Source organism: Nerophis lumbriciformis, linkage group LG16 (genome assembly GCF_033978685.3).
Source record: "Nerophis lumbriciformis linkage group LG16, RoL_Nlum_v2.1, whole genome shotgun sequence".
Taxonomy (NCBI): Eukaryota; Metazoa; Chordata; class Actinopteri; order Syngnathiformes; family Syngnathidae; genus Nerophis; species Nerophis lumbriciformis.
This window is the reverse complement of record NC_084563.2, coordinates 30,548,230-30,572,278: the sequence shown is the minus strand read 5'-3', so window position 1 is coordinate 30,572,278 and position 24,049 is coordinate 30,548,230. Positions and strand designations below refer to the sequence as shown.

The 24,049-nt window shown below is 38.3% G+C and overlaps 1 protein-coding gene across 3 annotated transcripts in view; it reads left to right on the top strand.

Annotated features, from left to right (window-relative positions):
* grin2bb (glutamate receptor, ionotropic, N-methyl D-aspartate 2B, genome duplicate b) overlaps positions 1-24,049 on the top strand; it is a 236,674-nt gene that overhangs the window by 18,332 nt on the left and 194,293 nt on the right. The gene's annotated exons all lie outside the window — the stretch shown is intronic.

The following is a 24,049-nucleotide window of genomic DNA, read 5'->3' as shown; positions in this document are numbered from 1 at the left end:
TACACCCCCATACCATCACACATGCTGCCTTTTACACTTTCACCCTAGAACAATCCAGATGGTTCTTTTCCTCTTTGGTCCGGAGGACACGACGTCCACAGTTTCCAAAAACAATTTGAAATGTGGACTCATCAGACCACAGAACACTTTTCCACTTTGTTTCAGTCCATCTTAGATGAGCTCATCTCTGCTCAGACTACATCTAATTAGTCCTGTTGAACTAGATGTGACCAATCTATCCAGTCCAAATGGACCAATTGATTGACTTAGATTAGTCAGATCTAGTCCAACTGGACCAATCGATCGACTTATATTGGTCAGATCTAGTCGAACTGGCCCAATCGATCGACTTATATTGGTCAGATCTAGTCCAACTGGACCAATTGATCGACTTATATTGGTCAGATCTAGTCCAAATGGACCAATCGATCGACTTATATTGGTCAGATCTAGTCCAACTGGGCCAATCGATGGAGTTATTCACTCAGATTGGTCAGATCTAGTCCAGTTGAACTAGATCTGAACAATCTATCCAGTTCAAATGGACCAATTGATCGACTTAGATTAGTCAGATCTAGTCCAACTGGACCAATCGATCGACTTATATTGGTCAGATCTAGTCCAACTGGACCAATCGATCGACTTATGTTGGTCAGATCTAGTCCAACTGGACCAATCGATCGACTTATATTGGTCAGATCTAGTCCAACTGGGCCAATCGATGGAATTATTCACTCCGATTGGTCAGATCTAGTCCAGTTGAACTATATCTGAACAATCGAACCAGTCCAAATGGACCAATTGATCAAATTATTGACTTATATTCGTCAGATCTAGAACAACCATCAATTACTAGATCTGACCAATTAATCTAGTCCAACCGGACCAAACAATTGACAAGACTTAGATTGATTGGTCAGCTCCAGTACAACAATCAGTTGAACTAGACCTGATCAATCGATCAGTCCAAATGGACTCTCGTTAAATTGATCTAGACTTGATTAATCGATTTAGTCCAAATGGACCAATCGATCCACTTATCGACTTAGAATGGTCAGATCTAGTCCAGTTGAACTAGATTTCACCAATCAATCTAGTCCAACTTGACCAATCTGTCAAGTCATTCACTCAGATTGGTCAGGTCCTAGATGAGCTCGGGCCCAGCGAAGCGTTTCTGGGTGTTGTTGATAAATGGCTTTGGCTTTGCATAGCAGAGTTTTAACTTGCACTTACAGATGTAGCGACCAACTGTAGTTACTGAAAATGGTTTTCTGAAGTGTTCCTGAGCCCATGTGGTGATATCCTTTACACACTGATGTCGCTTTTTGATGCAGTACCGCCTGAGGGATCCAAGGTCCGTAATATCATGGCTTACGTGCGGTGATTTCTCAAGATTCTCTGAACCTTTTGATGATATTACAGAGCGTAGATGGTGAAATCCCTAAATTCCTTGCAATAGCTGGTTGAGAAATGTTGTTCTTAAACAATTTGCTCAGGCATTTGTTGACAAAGTGGTGACCCTCGCCCCGTCCTTGTTTGTGAATGACTGAGCATTTCATGGAAGCTGCTTTTAGACCCAATCATGGCACCCACCTGTTCCCAATTAGCCTGTTCACCTGTGGGATGTTCCAAATAAGTCTTTGATGAGCATTCCTCAACTTTATCACTCTTTTTTGCCACTTGTGCCAGCTTTTTTTGAAACATGTTGCAGGCATCAAATTCCAAATGAGCTAATATTTGCAAAAAATAAAGTTTCTCAGTGTGAACATGAAATATCTTGTCTTTGCAGTCTATTCAATTGAATATAAGTTGAAAAGGATTTGTTGTTTTCTCTTTTTATTTACCATTTACACAACGTGACAACTTCACTGCTTTTGGCTTTTGTACAATCTCTCTCTTTGTTGATCTACATTTGATTTATTATTTTGTCCTCTTTTAGGCCCTTGTGAGTGTTTTTAGTTATTATTTACTCCCTCTTGTAATGGAGCTACTATATTCAACAATTAAAATTTGTCTAAGTCTAAGTAGGCTTGTCCCGATACCAATATTTTGGTACCGGTACCGAAATGTATTTCGATACTTTTCGATAGTGTTCTAAATAAAGGGGACCACAAAAAATGTAATTATTGGCTTTATTCTAACAACAAATCTTAGGGTACATTAAACATATGTTTATTATTGCAATCCAATAACTGTAGAAGGCTAAGCTAGTTACACAACTACTCAAGCTAACATTGCTAACGTATCATTCACACATATTTTGATATATTTAGTCCTTAAATAAAATGCTGAACATACTAGACAACTTGTCTTTTAGTAGTAAGTAAACAAACAAAAACTCCTAATTAGTCTGCTGACGTATGCAGTAACATATTGTGTCATTTATTATTTTGTACACATGAGGGACAAACTGTAAAACATGATTATTAATCTACTTGTTCATTTACTGTTAATATCTGCTTATTTTCTGTTTTAACATGTTCTATCTACACTTCTGTTAAAATGTAATAATCACTTATTCTTCTCTTCTTTGATACTTTACATTAGTTGAGGATGATACCACACATTTAGGTATCGATCCGATACCAAGTAGTTACAGGATCATACATTGGTCATATTCAAAGTCCTCATGTGTTTATAAACATAAAATACAATTTAAAGTAAACAAAAAAGATTTTGTGACGATAAAAAATATAGATGTAAATGTAGTAGTATCGACTAGATACGCTATTGTACTTGGTATCATTACAGTGAATGTCAGGTATCGATCCACCCATGGCATTTGTTTACATTCAGGGTGCTAGCTGGCTGTTAGCGGTGAGCTATTGTATCCTCCTACGGTGTGTAGTGAAGCATGTTTAGCTACTCCTCGTCCTCCAGTGATAATGATACTGGTAATAAAACATACTTTATTTGTCGCCATGGAGACCAGGATTAGTGATTTAGAAGTAGCTAAAACACTTCAGATGGATGTTAGCCGCTAGCTAGCTAGACATGTCTTAAAGCAGCTCTTCCTGAGGGTGTTTCAGTGTTATAACTTCACCTTTATCTTTACTTTTTACACCAAAATGCGTCCATTCTCCCTTTTCTGTCCACACACTGTGTCTGCTTGTAAGTACTCTGTGTGTGTGTGTGTGTGTGTGTGTGTGTGTGTGTGTGTGTGTGTGTGTGTGTGTGTGTGTGTGCGCGCTGCCGAACATGCTCCTCTGCTCGTAAAAACAGCTATGTCACGAGGTGACGACAGCGCGCCGCCATGCCCGTTAAATAAAAACAGAGAACCAGTACTTTTTAGAGGCGGTATAGTACCGATTATGATTTATTAGTATCGCGGTACTTTACTAGTACCGCGATACTGTACAACCCTAAGTCTAAGCTCGCTAGCTATCAAAGTGCTTTGCTTTACGTCTGTTGTTTTAAAGCCAAAACACGTACATTCTCCTTCTTCTGTCTCCACACTGTTTCCGCGTGTAAGTGCTCGGTGTGTGTGTGTTGACTCACATGCGCAATGGCATAAACTTTTTTTTTGTTTAGTACCTGTACTTTTTAAAGGCAGAATAGTACCTTTTCGATAAACTAAACCCGGCTTTGTTCTCCAGACAAACCAAGCATGTGAAACCAGGTTAAAAACACATCATTAAAACATCAAAATGTACAAACCCCGTTTCCATATGAGTTGGGAAATTGTGTTAGATGTAAATATAAACGGAATACAATGATTTGCAAATCCTTTTCAACCCATATTCAGTTGAATATGCTACAAAGACAACATATTTGATGTTCAAACTCATAAACATTTTTTTGTGTGCAAATAATCATTAACTTTAGAATTTGATGCCAGCAACACGTGACAAAGAAGTTGGGAAAGGTGGCAATAAATACTGATAAAGTTGAGGAATGCTCATCAAACACTTATTTGGAACATCCCACAGGTGAACAGGCTAATTGGGAACAGGTGGGTGCCATGATTGGGTATAAAAGTAGATTCCATGAAATGCTCAGTCATTCACAAACAAGGATGAGGCGAGGGTCACCACTTTGTCAACAAATGCGTGAGCAAATTGTTGAACAGTTTAAGAAAAACCTTTCTCAACCAGTTATTGCATGGAATTTAGGGATTTCACCATCTACGGTCTGTTATATCATCAAAGGGTTCAGAGAATCTGGAGAAATCACTCCACGTAAGCATCTAAGCCCGTGACCTTTGATCCCTCAGGCTGTACTGCACAAGCGACATCAGTGTGTAAAGGATATCACCACATGGGCTCAGGAACACTTCAGAAACCCACTGTCAGTAACTACAGTTGGTCGCTACATCTGTAAGTGCAAGTTAAAACTCTCCTATGCAAGGCGAAAACCGTTAATCAACAACACCCAGAAACGCCGTCGGCTTCGCTGGGCCTGAGCTCATCTAAGATGGACTGATACAAAGTGGAAAAGTGTTCTGTGGTCTGACGAGTCCACATTTCAAATTGTTTTTGGAAACTGTGGACGTCGTGTCCTCCGGACCAAAGAGGAAAAGAACCATCCGGATTGTTATAGGCGCAAAGTGTAAAAGCCAACAACTGTAATGGTATGGGGGTGTATTAGTGCCCAAGACATGGGTAACTTACACATCTGTGAAGGCGCCATTAATGCTGAAAGGTACATACAGGTTTTGGAGCAACATATGTTGCCATCCAAGCAACGTTACCATGGACGCCCCTGCTTATTTCAGCAAGACAATGCCAAGCCAGGTGTTACATCAACGTGGCTTCATAGTAAAAGAGTGCGGGTACTAGACTGGCCTGCCTGTAGTCCAGACCTGTCTCCCATTGAAAATGTGTGGTGCATTATGAAGCCTAAAATAGCACAACGGAGACCCCCGGACTGTTGAACAACTTAAGCTGTACATCAAGCAAGAATGGGAAAGAATTCCACCTGAGAAGCTTCAAAAATGTGTCTCCTCAGTTCCCAAACCTTTACTGAGTGTTGTTAAAAGGAAAGGCCATGTAACACAGTGGTGAACATGCCCTTTCCCAACTACTTTGGCACGTGTTGCAGCCATGAAATTCTAAGTTAATTATTATTTGCAAAAAAAAAAAAAAAAAGTTTGAGTTTGAACATCAAATATGTTGTCTTTGTAGCATATTCAACTGATTATGGGTTGAAAATGATTTGCAAATCATTGTATTCCGTTTATATTTACATCTAACACAATTTCCCAACTCATATGGAAACGGGGTTTGTAGTTATTAAAAAATGTGTGTAAGCTAAATATTTAATTTCACTACTGTGACTCGGCCAAAGCGATCTTACTCGTCTGCTCTGCTGGGGCAGGTGCGTCGATAATATGTGACAGAGGGGGAAAAAAAGCAGACAGCAATTAGTTCCGCCTCTACTGCCCTGCATTATTGATAGGAACCAAGAATACAAGCACAGGTTTTACTTCAGCTGCGATGCCATTATTGTTGTAACACTGAGGTCAGTCCCGCAGTCAACAGACTTGTACCTCAAATAAACAATATTGGAGGAAAACATTTTTTGCAAAGCAGTAATTATAGTCTGCAAATGATGTGTTGTTGTTGAGTGTCGGTGCTGTCTAGAGCTCGGCAGAGTAACCGTGTAATACTCTTCCATATCAGTAGGTGGCAGCAGGTAGCTAATTGCTTTGTAGATGTCGGAAACAGCGTGCAGGTAAAAAGGTGTCTAATGCTTAAACCAAAAATAAACAAAAGGTGAGTGCCCCTAAGAAAAGGCATTAAAGCTTAGGGAAGGCTGTGCAGAACGAAACTAAAACTGAACTGGCTACAAAGTCAACAAACACAGAATGCTGGACGACAGCAAAGACTTACTGTGGAGCAAAGACAAATCCGAACATGACATGACAATCCACAATGTCCCCACAAAAAAGGATAAAAACAACTAAAATCTTCTTGATTGCTAAAACAAAGTAGATGCGGGAAATATTGCTCAAAGGAAGACATGAAACTGCAACAGGAAAATACCAAATAAAGAGAAAAAGCCACCAAAATAGGAGCGCAAGACAAGAAGTAAAACACTACACACAGGAAAACAGCAAAAAAGTCCAAATAAGTCAGGGTGTGATGTGACAGGTGGTGACAGTACACCTACTTTGAGACAAGAGCTATAGTGATGCATGCTTGGTTATGCTTTAAAGTCATATCCAACAATTGCGACAACCACTTTTTTTTACTTTTTATTTTTTTATTATTATTTTAAACAACATAAAAAAACACAAGATACACTTACCTTTAGTGCATCAACCCAAGAAAACCCTCCCTCCCCCATACATACTCATCCACACTCATTTACACAAAAGGGGCTGTCTCTTTCTGTTATTAAAAACTTCTGGTTCTGACAATATAGAACAATACAGTCTGCAAGGGATACAGTCTTTAAAGCACACATGATTGTGTGTGCTGCTGGTCCACTAACATTTTCATTAATTACTATTTTTTATGTAATTGTTTTTATATTGTTTTACTTTCTTTTCTATCCAAGAAAAAGTATTTTTTATTTTATTTATTTATTTATTTTTTATTATTATTATTATTATTATTATTATTATTTTTTTTTTTTTTACAACGACTTTTTACTGTCAACTGAGATTTGTTGTTTAATGATTTCTGCTGGTGGTGTGTCTCTGCATTTTTCCAACGCAAAATATGTGCCTTGGCTCAAAAAAGGTTGACAAACACTGGTCTAGACGCCGTGTTTATTGTGTGTTTTCGTCTGTTGAGATAAGAGACTAGGGTTTCAAAGGGGTGGAAAGTTTCCGGCAAATTTCCGGAAATTTACCACGGGAAGTTAAGCTCGGGAAGTTTGGAAATATTGACAGTTTTTTGATTATTCAAAGTTGGACACTGTCCATGGGAATGAATGTGAATATATGGGAATGAATGGGGAATTACAATAATGATATATTATTGGGCACTTGTCTATATGCTGCTGCATCTTTGTGGCATTTTTGACATAGCTCTTAGCACAGTATTTGCAAATGTACACCGCCTTTCCGCCGACATTGGTTGGGGTGAAATGTCTCCACATATCATAAGTGGCATTATTCTGTTTGTATTTATTTATTCTTGTAAAAGACTAATGCAATGCCACACACAGATATAAATAGTCCGTAAACAATTGGAGTAGTCTTTAAAAATATTTGACTGATGGACAAATGACTAGAAATAGGCTAGATGAATAAATGAACAGTCAATCAGCATGCTAAATCAAACTAATATAAACTATAAGCTACATTCTTGTATGACAACAGAATGGCTAGCAGAACAGAAGGCAGAGGAAACTTCACCTTTTGATTTAGTATTTGCTACTTGAACTTTACACATCACAAAAAAGGTCAAGTCGGATCGCTAACGTTGTTAGCATAAATTAATGGGATTTAACATCGAGAAAATTAGCATCACGGCTAACGGAGAAATATTTTCGGTTCATTATGAGACTGGTGGTGGTACATAAACCTAGCTAGCTAGAGATATTGGCCCCAAAATCATTGAACAAGTACAGGAACAGCTAGCTAGCTTGAGTGGAAGTCTGCTGGAGTAGTCTACAGTCATACAGTAACAAGCAATTACACCTCTATTACACTTAAATACCATCCATCCATCCATCTTCTTCCGCTTATCCGAGGTCGGGTCGCGGGGGCAGCAGCCTTAGCAGGGAAGCCCAGACTTTCCTCTCCCCAGCCACTTCGTCCAGCTCCTCCCGGGGGATCCCGAGGCATTCCCAGGCCAGCCGGGAGACATAGTCTTCCCCACGTGTCCTGGGTCTTCCCCGCGGCCTCCTACCAGTCAGACGTGCCCTAAACACCTCCCTAGGGAGGCGTTCGGGTGGCATCCTGACCAGATGCCCGAACCACCTCATCTGGCTCCTCTCCATGTGGAGGAGCAGCGGCTTTACTTTGAACTCCTCCTGGATGACAGAGCTTCTCACCCTATCTCTAAGGGAGAGCCCCTTAGAGATAGGAAAGTCATTTCACCCGGCAAAGGAAACTCATTTCGGTCATAACCCAAAGCTCATGACCATAGGTGAGGATGGGAACGTAGATCGACCGGTAAATCGAGAGCTTTGCCTTCCGGCTCAGCTCCTTCTTCACCACAACGGATCGATACAGCGTCCGCATTACTGAAGACGCCGCACCGATACGCCTGTCAATCTCACGATCCACTCTTCCATCACTCGTGAACAAGACTCCCAGGTACTTGAACTCCTCCATTTGGGGCAAGATTTCCTCCCCAACCCGGAGATGGCACTCCACCCTTTTCCGGACGAGAACCATGGACTCAGACTTGGAGGTGCTGATTCTCATCGCAGTCGCTTCACACTCAGCTGCGAACCGATCCAGTGAGAGCTGAAGATCCTGGCCAGATGAAGCCATCAGGACCACATCATCTGCAAATAGCAGAGACCTAATCCCGCAGCCACCAAACCAGATCCCCTCAACGCCTTGACTGCGCCTAGAAATTCTGTCCATAAAAGTTATGAACAGAATTGATTCTTAAATACCATATATCAATTAAAGCGGCAAGCAGCGATGGACGGGACCAGCTTTGACGGCACATAAAATCCAAACCGAAACAGTAATTAAAACTCTTTGGTCAACTTTTAATCAGAAGGGTTCAATCTCTCTCCTGTGCTAGTTTGAAGCCGACACGACAAACGCGCTCAGAGGAGATAATGTTTGAAAAAAGGTGACCGTTTTTTACAAAACTTTTGTTTTGAAGGGGGAATTGCAAACTTCCTGTTGATTTTTGTATATATGAAATGTAGGTCTAAGTGAGACCTACATAGAGGTTTTTGTTTCATGTCTCTAAGACATTCCTACTGGAAGTTACCGGCAGTTTTGTCTGAGTTTTCCTCCAGCAGTTATGTCTGTTTTCTTCCTAGGGGGCACTAGAGCGCAATTTTGAGTTTTGGGGTTGTTGTTTTTTTATTAGATCGCAATTTTTGCCAGTCCTGATGTGTGTGTCCAGTTTGGTGAGTTTTGAAGCATGTTAAGGGGGTCAAATTACAGCTCAAAGAGGCAAAAGTGACTGTTTTTAGTAAACTTTTGTTTTGAAGGGGGAATTGCCAACTTCCTGTTGATTTTTGCTGAAGAATGTCAATGTATGAAATCTAGGTCTAAATCAGACCTACATAGAGGTTTCATGTCTCTACGACATTCCTACTGGAAGTTACAAGCAGTTTTGTCTGTGTTTTTCCTAGGGGGCGCTGGAGCGCAATTTTTATTTATTTTTTTATTTATTTTTTTATTAGATGGCAATTTTCGCCGGTCCTGATGTGTGTGTCAAATATGGTGAGTTTTGAAGCATGTTAAGGGGGTCAAATTAGAGCTCAAAGAGGCGGCGGAATAATAATAATAATAAAACGCACAAAATACAATAGGGTCCTCTGTCCCAAAGGGACATTGCGGTCCCTAAATATATTTACCGCAGTAATATCATCAACACTTACTTGACTAGATAAAGTCCTTGGGCTCAAATACTAGTGTGGCCTCAATATCCCTGCTGTAGTGTGTAGCATGCTGGGAATTGTCTGTGCATGTGATGGAAGAATGCACTGCACATGTGATGGAGGAATGCACAGTGCAGGGTTGAAATTCTACCGAATTTGCATTAAATCAGGTTGTTTTAGCTAATAATCATGCTGCAAGATCTAGCATGTTGCATTCAATGTTTATTCCCATTATTTTCCCATTAATTCCCGTTAATTCCCATGGAAAGTTCCCAACTTTGAATATTCCCGGAATTTTGCAACCCTATAAGAGACAACATGAAGGCGCTGACTTCACATGGGAAACTGGGTCCTCAGTCTCGACAGGACTCGGGAGTTTGACAGTAGTTGCAGGAACTTGCACGGTGCCAGGACTTAAGTATCTAGTCGATAGAAAAGCGCTATATAAATTCAGAGGTGGGTAGTAACACGCTACATTTACTCCGTTACATCTACTTGAGTAACTTTTGGGATAAATTGTACTTCTAAGAGTAGTTTTAATGCAACATACTTTTACTTTTACTTAAGTATATTTATAGAGAAGGAACGCTACTTTTACTCCGCTACTTTTATCTACATTCAGCTCGCTACTCGCTACTAATTTTTATCGATCTGTTAATGCACGCTTTGTTTGTTTTGGTCTGTCAGACAGACCTTCAAAATGCCTGCCTTACTGGTGACGTTTCACTTCGTTCCACCAATCAGATGCAGTCACTGGTGACGTTGGACCAATCAAACAGAGCCAGGTGGTCACATGACCTGACTTAAACAAGTTGAAAAACTTATTGGGGTGTTACCATTTAGTGGTCAATTGTACGGAATGTGTACTGTACTGTGCAATCTAATAATAAAAGTTCCAATCAATCAATCAAAAGTGTGAAGGAAAAAAGATACTTTTTTATTTCAACCGTACATCCTGTCAAAAGCCTAAAGACTGACCGCACATGAGGACGTTCCTGTCTTCACAATAAAAGTGCCGCTCCATCGCGCCTGCGCTTTCAAAACAAGAGTCTCCGAAAGCCAGCGCAAACAAGCTAGCAAGCTACGGAGTTTGACGCCAATATATTTCTTGTACAGTATATAAAAACGAATATGGAAGCTGGAAACTTTCATGTGGTATTAGACAGAAAGGAGGAACTTTTCTTCTCCTCCATTTGAAAACGTGGACGTTATCATCACTACTGTCTGATTACAATCAACGCAAGTCATCAGAATCAGGTAATACAGCAACTTATATTCTAGTCTTCATGAAAGAAAGGAATCTATATGTGTTAAACATGCATGTATATTCATTAAAACACCTTTAACATGTAAACAAAAACAGCAAAATAAATACATATAAATGATATACTGTATATATCAATGTATATGTATCTATGTATATATATATATATATATATATATGTATATATACACAGTATATATATATATGTATATATATATATATATATATATATATATATGATATGAGTGTGTATGTTACTCATCAGTTACTCAGTACTTGAGTAGTTTTTTCACAACATACTTTTTACTTTTACTCAAGTAAATATTTGGGTGACTACTCCTTACTTTTACTTGAGTAATACATCTCTAAAGTAACAGTACTCTTACTTGAGTACAATTTCTGGCTACTCTACCCACCTCTGTATAAATCTATAAAATCATTATTATTATTATTAAAGGGGTCATATTAGGATTTTTGTCTACATTTAAGACGTCCTTGTGGTCTACATAACATGTAATGGTAGTTCTTTAGTCAAAATGTTGCATAGATGATGTTTTACACATCATCTTCAAACCACTTTTTGGCTCCCGTTGAAAACAAGTTGTTCTGAGAGGCGGAAACCTTCCTCCGTTAGCCATGTTTTGTAGTTTTTCAGCTTTCTTGCTTTCTCGGACCTCATTGTCATCGTTGACCGCCGCCAACCAATTAGTTTTGAGTGACTTTCACTCCTCAAACGGAAACAACCGCCCCATGTTGTATCGGAGCAAAAGAAAGCAGCAAATTCTGTAATTATACACTAAGGTTGAACTTCTACAGAGTATTTTTCGCTCCGATGCTAGATCTTGGACGTGTACATGTTTATATTTACAATACAGTGCTTTTCTATTTGATATCTTGTTAGCAAGTCCACTACAATGGTGCTTCGACTCTGTGTAAACAAAGGAGGCTCAAGGCTGTCTGCTACGCTACGAGCTACCTGGCTAACGTAACCACGGCTTATATTACTTACTGGTCCATTGCCAAACACGGTAGGCACTGATCCGATTAAAAGTAGTTTTTAGGAAAATCATTACTTTGCTGGAGGACCATGACCCTGTTGCCTTACAGTAGAAGGCTAAGCCAGCTACACAACTACTCAAGCTAACATTGCTAACTTATCATTCACATATTTTTAACCTACTGTTATTATTTACCGTTACATTGCCTCCTCCATTGCCATAAATAGTAGGCACCGAGCCCGCCATTAAAAGTAGTTTTTAGGAACATCATTACTTTGCTGGAGGACGGTGACACTGTTGTCTTACAGTAGAAGGCTAAGCTAGCTACACAACTACTTTAAGCTAACATTGCTAACTTATCGTTCACACATACTGTTATTACGTACCGTTACTTTGCCTCCTCTATTGCCATAAATAGTAGGCACCGAGCCCTCCATTAAAAGTAGTTTTTAGGAACATCATTACTTTGCTGGAGGACGGTGACACTGTTGTCTTACAGTAGAAGGCTCAGCTAGCTACACAACTACTTTAAGCTAATATTGCTAACTTATCGTTCACACATACTGTTATTACGTACCGTTACTTTGCCTCCTCTATTGCCATAAATAGTAGGCACCGAGCCCGCCATCAAAAGTAGTTTTTAGGAAAATCATTATTTTGCTGGAGGGTAGTGACACTGTTGTCTTACAGTAGAAGGCTAAGCTAGCTACACAACTACTCAAGCTAACATTGCTGAATATTGGGCAAATTCCACACAGGTCATTTGGGGAAGTATGAAGGAATTTGAGATAGTTTTATAAATATTTCACATTTTCAGATCCCAATCACACAACAGCAGGCACCGCTAGGTTAGAAAGTTGGTTTTGCATAAAAGGGACCCTTAAGGGCACGTGGTCGTCCAGAAAAATTATATTAAAATAAGACCAACATAAGGATACACTACTGTAAATTCCGGACTATAAGCTGTACTTTTTTCCTAAGCTTCGAACCCCGCGGCTTATAAAACAGTGTTGTTGATTTCTGCATTTTTCTTGACTGACGACCATACTGTAAATAGTTAAAAATAAAAAAGCTAAGACACGGAAAAATGTGTGTTATTGTTTATGCTCTGGCGCCATCTTTTGTATGAGTTTGCTCACTGCAGGTGCTGCAGTATTAGCGCCGTTCCGTCTTCTAGCCGTCCATAGCGTTTTTACTCGTATGGATTCTCCATGTAACGTTTGCAAGTTTTACGATATAACTAAAACAATTCTTACTTACTAAAGTGTCCCATGTAGGAGTGTTTTCATACATATTTTTACGCGCTATCGTCATGTGATGACGCTGGCGTCGTTAGCATTAGTTAATACGCTAACAGGTCTACGAGTGTCTGCGTTAGTATTATTAACTTACAACGGCATTCTTTTTGTATTGTTTCACTTTCACAAACTCCTCAGTAAATTCACCAAAACGTCACCGTGGAGTTATTGAGTCTGTTTAGCTGATTGGAGAGCTAGCTTGCGCAGCTAGTGGGTCCATGACAATGACTTCTGTTTTGTTTGATCAGCCGTTTTACTGCCCTGTTACAGACATCGTTTGGAAACAATTAAGGTATGTAAATAAACCTTTACAGAATATTTCTATGTAAATAACTCATTTCACAACGTATATATCTGTGGCTTATAGTCCAGTGCGGCTTATATATAGAAAACTATTATCTTCTTCTGAAATGTAGTGGGTGTGGCTTATATACGGTGCGCTGTAAAGTCCAGGAAATACGGTCCTTTCATGCCAAATCCCAGGCCAGGCTGTAGTTGTTGTTCATGAGCTGACATGTGCGATGGAGGCCAGAAGCCAAAAACTGCTGCTGAACCTTCTCAGCTACTTTTCCTGGTGTGTGAAATTGAGAACATGTCAAATCCGGTCAGTGTGCAAGTCTCTGCCAGTGGAGCAGCTCTGGGATTTCTCTCTGACTTTTTGCCTTTTGGTGGATTTAATTGTTGCCCATATTTGTCATTTCTGCTCACCTGGACTGTGAACGAGGCTGAGCAGGTTAAGGACACCGTCCATGTTGAAGCACCAACCTTATGTCTTCCTCACCATTCAACACTTCATGGCTCCTGCACACGCAATGTTTTAACATTCTTCTTAACGTGCAAGTATAAAAGTCATCAATGATGACATTAATAGTGATTTATGCTGCGGATTCATGAGTGACATGAGCCAATACCAACACCCGTCACGTGTATTAGCTGCACATTTTTCAATCCATTTATTGTGAGGGCTATTGACAATATTTTGATAATTTTAATGATTAAAGTTCCTTGATCTCTTGTGTTATACAGTGGGACCTCCATTTACAAACTTATGCACTATCCAAATAAAAAAGTTTGTGTAGTGAAGCAAATTTCTCCATGAGCAACAATGTAAATATGAATAATTGGTTTCATCCTCCAAAAAAGTCCATATTTTTGTGAAAGTTTGTACACTTACATATATTTTTTATGTATTGTATTGTGTGTGTATATATATATATATATATATATATACATAAATGTACATATATAAAAGTATATATATAAATATTTATATATTTTAAATGTATATACATATTTCTATATATATATATATATATATATATATATATATATACTATAAAATATATATACAGTGGGGCAAAAAAGTATTTAGTCAGCAACCGATTGTGGAAGTTCTCCCACTTAAAATGATGACAGAGGTCTGTAATTTTCATCATAGGTACACTTCAACTGTGGGAGACAGAATGTGAAAAAAAAATCCAGGAATTCACATTGTAGGATTTTTAAAGAATTTCTTTGTAAATTATGGTGGAAAATAAGTATTTGGTCACTTCAAACAAGGAAAATCTCTGGCTCTCACAGACCTGTAACTTCTTCTTTAAGAAGCTCTTCTGTCTTCCACTCGTTACCTGTATTAATGGCACCTATTTGAACTGGTTGTCTGTATAAAAGACACCTGTCCACAGCCTCAAACAGTCAGACTCCAAACTCCACTATGGCCAAGACCAAAGAGCTGTCGAAGGACACCAGGAAAATAATTGTAGACCTGCACCAGACTGTGAAGAGTGAATCTACAATAGGCAAGCAGCTTGGTGTGAAAAAATCAACTGTGGGAGCAATTATCAGAAAATGGAAGACATACAAAACCACTGATAATCTCCCTCGATCTGGGGCTCCACCCAAGATCTCATCCCGTGGGGTCAAAATGATCATGAGAACGGTGAGCAAAAATCCCAGAACCACACGGGGGGACCTGGTGAATGACCTGCAGAGAGCTGGGACCAAAGTAACAAAGGTTACCATCAGTAACACACTACGCCGACAGGGAATCAAATCCTGCACTGCCAGACTTGTCCCCCTGCTTAAGCCAGTGCATGTCCAGGCCCGTCTGAAGTTTGCCAGAGAGCACATGGATGATACAGCAAAGATTGGGAGAATGTCATGTGGTCAGATGAAACCAAAATAGAACTTTTTGGTATAAACTCAACTCGTCGTGTTTGGAGGAAGAAGAATACTGAGTTGCATCCCAAGAACACCATACCTACTGTGAAGCATGGGGGTGGGAACATCATGCTTTGGGGCTGTTTTTCTGCGAAGGGGACAGGCCGACTGATCCGTGTTAAGGAAAGAATGAATGGGGCCATGTATCGTGAGATTTTGAGCCAATACCTCCTTCCATCAGTGAGAGCTTTGAAGATGAAACGTGGCTGGGTCTTCCAGCATGACAATGATCCCAAACACACCGCCCGGGCAACAAAGGAGTGGCTCCTTAAGAAGCATTTGAAAGTACTGGAGTGGCCTAGCCAGTCTCCAGACCTCAACCCCATAAAAAATCTGTGGAGGGAGTTGAAAATCCGTGTTGCTCGGCGGCAGCCCCAAAACATCACTGCTCTCGAGAAGATCTGCATGGAGGAATGGGCCAAAATACCAGCTACTGTGTGTGCAAACCTGGTAAAGACCTATAATAATCGTTTGACCTCTGTTATTGCCAACAAAGGTTATATTACAAAGTATTGAGTTGAATTTTTGTTATTGACCAAATACTTATTTTCCACCATAATTTACAAATAAATTCTTTAAAAATCCTACAATGTGAATTCTTGGATTTTTTTTTCACATTCTGTCTCTCACAGTTGAAGTGTACCTCTGTCATCATTTTAAGTGGGAGAACTTGCACAATTGGTGGCTGACTAAATACTTTTTTGCCCCACTGTATATATATATAAATATATTTTTTAAATATATATACATATATCTATATATATATATATATATATATATATATATATATATACTATAAAATATATATATATAAATATATTTTTTAAATACATATATATATATATATATATATATATATATATATATATATATATATATATATATCTTTATGTATAAATAAATTTCCAAATATACATATATATGTATATACTTAGACATATTTATATATATAAATATCCATCCATCCATCCATTTTCTACCGCTTATTCCCTTTGGGGTCGCGGGGGGCGCTGGAGCCTATCTCAGCTACAATATATGTGTTTATATATATATATATATATATATATATATAAAACTATATGTTTATATATATATGTATGTATGTATATACATATATATATGTACTGTATGTATGTATATATATATATATTTATAAATATAAAAATATTTTATAAATATATTTAGATTTTTATATGTATATAAATATATTTCCAAATATATTTTATATGTATGTATATATATATATATATATATATATATATATATATATATATATATATATATATATGTATGTATATGTATATATATATATATGTATATGTGTGTATATATATATATATATATATATATGTATATATATATATATATATATATATTATTTTTTTAAGAACACATTTTTTAAATTAAAAACAAACAAATAATGATATTAATATTAATGTTTTTTAATTGTATAACTTTTGGTTTCCCTTTATTTTAGTATTGTATTTAATAAGTATTTTATTTGTATGTCTTCTCTATTGCTTTTTAAACGTCTATCCTAAGTATTGTAAAGTGCACTATTTTCTTTATTAGATTGATTAAAGTTCTGTGGTTTTTGCAAATAAAACTTTCAAAATAAATTTTTAAAAAGACGTTCTTAGGCCTCCGCTGTGTGTACAAGTCGCATGTCAGCAGCCAAGAGGTTGAAAATGTTTTATTATATTTTATCCAACCAATAATGTATTACCAGAATTAAAAATGTATTCTGAATGAAATCGTCACCCCAATCATCAGAATTGATCCAAACGACGAGCTGCCTCAAGATTTACCTGCTCCATTTTGGAGTGAAACTTCTGTCTTGCTGCGCGTGTGTGCAGAGCAGCATTCCTGATACCAAGCAGCAAGGGCCCATCTGGGGATGTAGACATCTTTGCCTGCAGGCTCTGCGGGCACCAAGGAAAAGTGCATGACGCGGCCGCGTCGTGATGCTTCACGTTTTTTAGCTTGTGTATGGAAGGGATTATGGGAGCTGAGCTTGTGAGGCTCACTGAAGATTGTGCACACAGTGGCAGCAGTGAGGTGGAGCACACACACACACACACACACACACACACACACACACACACACGGCGACAACAACAACATGCCCAATGAGTCACTTTTGAACACAAGCGGCGTGCGTGAGCAGCTTTACAAATGTTGATTGAGGTGTGGAAGCAGCGGTCTGGTGACAATGATAGCACTTGTGTGATAAACATGGATTTACTCAACGGCAGTGAGTACCAGGCATCTATGGGCTTCCTTGGTAGTAATGGAAGGATGTTGTCATTGCGCTTCAAAAGTACAGATACATTTATTTACAGTACAGAGCTATGGGGGTGAGGAGCTCAGTTTAAGACCAGGAAAAAAACAGGAGGAAAACGCATATGCCATAGATTGTTATTTTTTACCTACGCTTTGAACCCTGCGGTTAATTTTTCAAATTTTCGTTGCTGACGGCCGTAATGCAAAAAGTTGATATGTGTGTGTATATGTATATATATATATATATATGTATATATATATATGTATGTATGTATGTGTGTGTGTGTGTGTGTGTGTGCGCGTGTGTGCGTGCGTGCGTGTATATATATATGTGTGTGTATATATGTGTGTGTATATATGTATATGTATATATGTATATATATATAAATATATATGTATATATGTGTGTATATGTATATATATGTATGTATGTGTATATATATATATATATATATATATATATATATGTATGTATGTATGTATGTATATATATATATATATATAAATATATATATGTGTGTATATATATGTATATATGTGTATATATATATATGTATATATATATAAATATATATGTATATATGTGTGTGTATATATATATGTGTATATATGTATATGTGTATATATATATATGTGTGTATATATATATATATGTATATATATATATATGTATGTATATATATATGTATATATATATATATATATGTATATATATATATATATATATATATATATGTATACAGAGTCAGGACCCTGGGTGGACCGCTCGCGTGTGCATCGGTTTGGGGACATCTTTGCGCTGCTGACCCGTCTCCGCTCGGGATGGTTTCCTGCTGACCCCACTATGGACTGGTCTCTTACTATTATGTTGGATCCACTATGGACTGGACTCTCACAATATTATGTTAGACCCACTCGACATCCATTGCATTTGGTCTCCCCTAGAGGGGGGGGGGGGTTACCCACATATGCGGTCCTCTCCAAGGTTTCTCATAGTCATTCACATCGACGTCCCACTGGGGTGAGTTTTTCCTTGCCCTTATGTGGGCTCTGTACCGAGGATGTCATTGTGGCTTGTGCAGCCCTTTGAGACACTTATGATTTAGGGCTATATAAATAAACATTGATTGATTGATTGATATATACAGTATATATGATATATATACACACATATATATATATGTGTGTATATGTGTATATATATATATATATATATATATATATGTGTATATATATGTGTGTATCCTCCTACGGTGTGTAGTGAAGCATGTTTAGCTATTCCTCGTCCTCCAGTGATAATACTACTTGTAAGAAACGTACTTTATTTGTCGCCATGGAGACCATCATTAGTGATTTAGAAGTAGCTAAAACAGTGCCGACTGCGGATGGACGTGAGCCGCTAACTAGCTAGCCATGTCTTAAAGCACCTCTTCCTGAGAGTGTTTCAGTGTTATAACTTCACCTTTATCTTTACTTTTTAAGCCAAAATGCGTTCATTCTCCCTTTTCTGTCTACACACTGTGTCTGCTTGTAAGTACTCTGTGTGTGTGCGCTGCCGAACATGCTCCTTTGCTCCTAAAACCAGAAATGTCATGACGTGACGACGTGCCGTCATGCCTGTAAAAACAAAAAAAAATGGGGAACCGGTACTTTTCAAGCAGAGTATAGTACCGTTTTTGATACATTAGTACCGCGATATCATATGATACAATATCAACACGATGGATCGGCACATTCCTACCAAACATGCCTTTTCAAACGTTTTTTCCCAATATCATTGAAGCAAATATGTTTGGAGCAAAGCGTAACTCCAGGACCGTTTGGGAAGAAGATGTTGGTTGAAATAGTGAACATAAAAAGAAAGTGTGAATGTTTTTTTTTTTGTATTCTCCCTCGCCCTCTCCACACCTCGTCATGTGTGACTGCGTTAGGAGGAGGAAGAGCTAAGAATAGCGAGGAGGGGGCCCGATGCTGTGATGCCGCCTCTCTACCCACGCTGCTTTGCTGCTCGCTCTGCAGCTCCGCCGAACTCATCCGCAGTGTGTGCACGTCGGAGGTTGTTTTTGCCACAAAGACGCCTCGGCCTTTTTTTGGCCACGACTAACGCGATCACATTGTCATCAGGGAAGTGTCTCTTTACCTGTCGCCTTCAGAGGACCTCGTCTGGAGGGTTTCCACGCAGATCAGGGCTGCCAAAGTCCTTTTAGTGGCTCAAATCATGGCATGATAACTTAAAAATAAAGACAACTTCAGGTAGTTTTCTTTGTTTAAAAATAGACTGAGCACATTCTGAAAATGTGCAAATCTTAATGTTTGTTTTTTTACAATAATATGTTGCAGTAAATAGTATTCCGTCTTTTTTTTTTATTTCAGCATCAGACATTCCTATCCATTACATCATATTTGCATGTATCTATTGTCTGCCCTAAATGTCAAAATATTTTTTTCTTTATATCCCAACAATCCTTCCCCCCCAAATAAAGAAAGAGAAAAAAAGCAAAAAACAAACAAAAGCAAAACAAACCAAAATAATAATAATATTAACAAATAAAAAATTAATAAAAATTAATAATAATAAAAAATAAAATAATATGAACATTTAGTAAATAAATAAATAGAAAAAAAACTATAAACAAATATGGAGTAATCTTTTTTTTTAAACAGTACAATCACTAATTGGAGAAAATAAAATCTATTGTCTGCCCTAAATGTCAAAATATTTTTTTGTTTATATCCCAACAATCCTTCCCCCCAAAAAAAGAAAAAGAGAAAAACAGCAAAAATTAAACAAACCAAAATAATAATAATAACAAAAAACAAACACACACAAAAACAATTACAATAATAATAATAAAAAAAAAAAAGAACAGATAGTAAATAAATAAATAGAAAAAAGTATTACCATATATGGAGTAATCGTTTTTATAATTCGAGAAATTAAAATCTATTGTCTGCCCTAAATATCAAAATATGTTTTTGTTTGTATCCCAACAATCCTTCGCCCCCAAAAAAGAAAGAGAAAAACAGCAAAAAAAAAAGCAAAAACAAAACAAACCAACATAATAATATTATTAACAAATAAAAAATAGTAATAATAAAAAATAAAAGAATATGAACATATAGTAAATAAATAAATAGAAAAAAACTCTAAACATATATGGAGTAATCTTTTTTTTAAACAGTACAATCACTAATTCAAGAAAATAAAATCTATTGTCTGCCCTGAATGTCAAAATATTATTTTGTTTATATCCCAACAATCCCTCCCCCCAAAAAAAGAAAGAGAAAAAAAATCAGCATAAAAAACCAAAAACAAAGTTAAAAAAAAAGAAGACCTTATTTTCAAAGTGTGGCCATCAGTGAAGTTGTCACATTGTGTAAATGGTAAATAAAAAGAGAATACAACAAATTCTTTTCAACTTATATTCAATTGAATAGACTGCAAAGACAAGATATTTCATGTTCACACTGAGAAACTTTATTTTTTGCAAATATTAGCTCATTTGGAATTTGATGCCTGCAGCATGTTTAAAAAAAGCTGGCATAAGTGGCAAAAAAGACTGAGAACGTTTAGGAATGCTCATCAAAGACTTATTTGGAACATCCCACAGGTGAACAGGCTAATTGGGAACAGGTGGGTGCCATGATTGGGTATAAAAGCAGCTTCCATGAAATGCTCAGTCATTCACAAACAAGGACGGGGCGAGGGTCACCACTTTGTCAACAAATGCCTGAGCAAATTGTTTAAGAACAACATTTCTCAACAAGGAATTTAGGGATTTCACCATCTACAGTCCGTAATATCATCAAAAGGTTCAGAGAATCTGGAGAAATCACTGCACGTAAGCCATGATATTACGGATGTTTTGGTTAGTTTTTGACTCCCATAGTTCCTGTTTTGTGCAGTCCTGGGTTTATTTTGGTCACCATGGGGATTAATTGTGTTCACCTGCCTCTGGTTAGTGGTCCCATGCTCAGCTGCTGTCAACCACTAATCAGTGAGCTATTTATTCACCTTGCTCGCCACGCTCAGTCTGGCGTCATTGTTTGCTACACGCAACCGGTTACGTAAGTTTTGCTTGTCTCCTAGCCTATGCTAAGTGTTAGCTTCGAGTGCGATTGGCACGTGTTTTCTTCGACTTGTTTTCTGTTTTTGGTGCCTCTTTGATTGTTCAAAGAATAAAGCATGTTCCTACCTGCATGTCCTGTCCGGAGTGGTCCGTTTGCATCCCGGGGGAACGAACCTCGCTGTAAGCTGCGAAAACCCTGACGTGACAACGGACCATCAGTGTGTAAAGGATATCACCACATGGGCTCAGGAACACTTCAGAAAACCACTGTCAGTAACTACAGTTGGCCGCTACATCTGTAAGTGCAAGTTAAAACTCTACTATGCAAAGCCAACGCCATTTATCAACAACACCCAGAAACGCCGCCGGCTTCTCCGGGCCCGAGCTCATCTAAGATGGACTGATGCAAAGTGGAAAAGTGTTCTGTGGTCTGATGAGTCCACATTTTAAATATTTTTTGGAAACTGTGGACGTCATGTCCTTCGAACCAAAGAGGTAAAGAACCATCCGGATTGTTCTAGGTGCATGTGTGATGGTATGGGGGTGTATTAGTGGCCAAGGCATGGGTAACTTACACATCTGTGAAGGCACCATTAATGCTGAAAGGTACATACAGCCTTTGGAGCAACATATGTTGCCATCCAAGCAACATTAACATGGACGCCCCTGCTTATTTCAGAAAACCATGTGTTACAACAGTGTGGCTTCGTAGTAAAAGAGTGGGGGTACTAGACTGGCCTGCCTGTAGTCCAGACATTAAAAATGTGTGAAGGCTAAAATATGAGAAGGGAGACTGTTGAACAACTTAAGCTGTACATCAAGCAAGAATGGGAAAGAATTCCACTTCAAAAATGTGTCTCCTCAGTTCCCAAACCTTTACGGAGTGTTGTTTAAAGAAAAGGCCATGTAACACAGTGGTAAAAATGCCCCTCTAACAACGTTTTTGTAATGTGTTGCTGCCATTAAATTCTAAGTTTGTCAAGCTTGGTAAAAAGATAGAACTCAGATGCAGAGTAGGGAACTTAGACAGGCTTTTATTTTGACAGCTTCCTTTTCACCTCCAAAGTCAAGGATTACAATATCTATTTTAACCAAAAACTAATCGGCAAAAAAGGTTCCAAAAAAAATAGGAACAACCAAAAATCGCTCCGAACGGAGGAAAACACAAAAGCAAAGACGAACTATAATTAATATATGCTATAAAATGTATAAACAAAAAACGCTCCAACAGGAGGAAGAAACAACAGCTATGAAAAATTCTACACTATCTAATCTAATAAAGTTTTAACAAAAATTGTCACTCAAAAATGTGAGGAAAGAATGAAAAATAACTGAAACTTACCACTTCGGCTGAATAAACTAAATAACAAAAAATCACTCTGCTGAGGAGGAAGAAAGGAAAACTCAAAATAGCAACGAAGGGATTCAGGATCAAAGAACATAAGCACAAGACGAGTCAAGGCAAGACAAGGCATGGACATGGGCATGGAGGCTAGAGAGCACGAATAAACGAAACAATCTGGCACAGAACAAAGGGAGGAGTGGGCTTATAAGACACATGAGGGTAATAGGGAACAGGTGGAAACAATCAGGGAACAGGGATGACGTCAGACTGATGACACAAAAGGAAGGGCAAGTGACCTGAAACGAGAGGAGAGTTACTTTTCAAACTAAAACATGCAAATCACAAGACAGAAAAACCCAAGACAAGACTTCCCTCACCGCGGTGTGACAAAGTTCATGATTATTTGCAAAAAAGTTTCTGAGTGTGAACATGAAATATCTTGTCTTTGCAGTCTATTCAATTGAATATAAGTTGAAAAGGATTTGTTGTATTCTCTTTTTATTTACCATTTACACAACGTGACAACTTCACTGCTTTTGGCTTTTGTACATTAAGGGGAAACCCTGTAACTGTTCCCGAGCTCGTGCCGTAGGTTTGACACCCTGCACTGGATGGAAGAAAAGGTTGAGGTGTGCAGATGGAAGGAGGTTTGAGGCGAGGGACTAGAAAGAAGTCCAAAGAAGGGAAAGGTGACTAAAACATAATTGGCTGCTTTGTATCAATGTTTGATGTTTAGAGCGAAACATCAACAACTGTTTGACCTTTTAAAAGCTTCCACGTCAGACGTTTGTTTATCTGAGGGCTTTCACATGTTCGCGTGAGTACGTCTCCTCTAGACGCACAGCAGGGGGCGCTCTGGCTGAGCGTGACACCTAATTAGGCTTTTGGAAGGCAGAGGTGAGAAGGACACGTCTCCACCACCTGCCGGGAGTGACGGGAGGAAAGGCGGGTTGTTAGCCTTGTGTTTTTTTATTTGCTCCCTTAAGTCTCAGAGCGCTGACCCCTGAAGGGGGTGAACTGAGAGGGTGGAAAGTGCAGTCTGTCATTCTTTCAAAGTTCTGCTTCCTTTCTCCGACCGGAACACAAATCCTCCTCCTGTGATT